The following is a 2,500-nucleotide window of genomic DNA, read 5'->3' on the forward strand; positions in this document are numbered from 1 at the left end:
TTGACCACAAGCTCTCAACTACGGTTCCACTACCGCGAGCAAAAAAAAATAAAAAAATATATATATATATATATGTATATATATACATAAATATACATATTATATTTTTACATATTTACATATACATATATATACACAGAAGAGAGAGGAGAGTGCTTGGAAAGGACCTCCAAGTCTCACCTGATGCTCTCCAACCCTCATGCAGAGAAAACCCAATCTTATCCCATTTGCCAATCAGAACCGAGCTAACACACCCCCTTCCATGCGAATTTCACCCTTGTGTCAGAGTAGCAGAAGAGATATATTAAAGGAGATTTGTTACAATAAGTCCTTCACAGGGTAAGATGCTGTGGTCTGGATATAATAAGCATTACATGCGTACAATCGTACATGCATACGTACATAAAAGTTTTGTATTTGTGGAAGAACGCACACGTATGTATATAAACACACTGCGCATATATACGTATATTATATATATATAAACACACGCGCACGCAGGCACACACACACACACACACACACACACACACACACATATATATGACTGCCGCGATAGTCCGGTGGTTAGCATACTGGACTCCGGCCCTTGTGGTCCCGAGTTCAATTCCCCGTCGCGGCGGTCGTAAAAAATACCTGCGAACTGACTGCTGGCACGAGCTCGAGAAAACGACATATCGCCTTGAGAAGTCAAACGCAGGTGTCGTAGGGAAAGTCGCCGCTGTGGCACAAGTGTTAGCGCACCTAACCGTGATTGATTAGGAAGGGCATCCAATCAGGCAAGGGTGATACTGCCATTTAACAACTCAATTGTGGATTGAGAGAGGCCTATGTCCTGCAGTGGAATGAATGGCTGTACGTATATATATATATATATATATATATATATATATATATGTATATATACATACATATATATACTTATATATATATTTATATATGTATATATACATAAATATATATATATACATATATATATATTTGTATATATGTATATATACATATATATATATATTTGTATATATGTATATATATACATATATATATATTTGTATATATGTATATATGTACATATATATACATATATAGATATATGTATATATGTACATATATATACATATATAGATATATGTATATATATATTTTTTTTTTTTCTTTTTCTTTTTTACTTTTTAAAGATATGCCAGTTTCATTACCAGCCCTGCTACACGGAATTTTATCACAATGCAAAATTTACATCGAACTTTCCTTTCTCTTTCCCTCTTTCTCTTTTATTTCTATGCTCTTTCGTCTCATATTTCTTTTTTCTTTTTTTAATAATTATTCCTTCCTTGACGGGATCCCAAAAGCTAATCAATTTCTACCCGCATACCTCGTCAAAGTCCGCGTTCCTCTGTTAGGTATTAACCGGTTTCTCATTTCTGTCTCGCTGATGCTTCTTCATAACGTTCCCTCTCTCGGCTGTGTATGTAATCTTTGAAAACAACAAAAAAATCTTTTATCTATCAATTTGATGAGTGTTATTGATATTCTTCTACCTATCAACTCCACGTATGTTATCAAATGGCTTCTTTCTCTCTTTGTTTTATTCCTTTTTCTTTCAGATCGTTCTTTCTGTTTGCAATATTATGACAATATTACCACCATCACCTCAAAAATGCGATTGTAATGTTTTAGTCTAGGTTTCAGCGTTGATTAGCGATCGCAAGAGAAGTTAAAGTTTTGCAAAACCTAAGATCGCATTCATGTCTCTTGCCTTAGCTCTTTCACGGCCTCTGCCTCTCACAATTGCAAATCCATTGCTTTCCTTAGTATTTTACATTAGTATTAACTCTTATTTCAATTCTTTCTGTGCCGTTTTCTTTACTTCCTTGCTTCCATCCTCCGCGCGTTCAGGAGATCAAGGACTACTCTTATGGTATTCAAGCAGTCTCCTGTTCAAGCAAAGTGTTCATAAACGACCTGTGCATTGGTGATTCCTGTTTGCTTCTTCCCTTGTGCTTCAGGTTTCTGGCTGTTGATTAGTTCAATGGATGGTCGTTTTCCCTTCATTTGAGTGGTTTCCGATTTTAATCCTTTATTTGTGTGTGTGTGTGTGTGTGTGTGTGTGTGTATGTATGTGTGTGCAAGGACGTTGCATGCACATACCCAAACACACACACGTATACTCAAACACACACACACACAACAAACTCAACCACACAAAACAAACACACCCACCCACACACCCTCCCATTTCCCCTCCCCTCCCCCTCTCCACCCCTCCCCCTTCCCCCTCCCCCCCCTCCTAAATTCTTCCCCCCCACCCCATCCCCCCCACCCCCAGCAGCTCAGCACACACTCCCCCCCTGTGTTACGTCATCTACTCAGCGACCAGACAGCCTTAAGTCAAACAAAGAAAGACTCTCACAAACGCTTTCTTTGTTCCCAGTGACTTAGATGTTGCAATCCCTCTCGTGGTGGTAGAGCTGTTTATTTGTTTATTGAATTGTTTCTTTAT

The sequence above is a fragment of the Penaeus chinensis genome, chromosome 7 (genome assembly GCF_019202785.1).
Source record: "Penaeus chinensis breed Huanghai No. 1 chromosome 7, ASM1920278v2, whole genome shotgun sequence".
NCBI classification, from domain to species: Eukaryota; Metazoa; Arthropoda; class Malacostraca; order Decapoda; family Penaeidae; genus Penaeus; species Penaeus chinensis.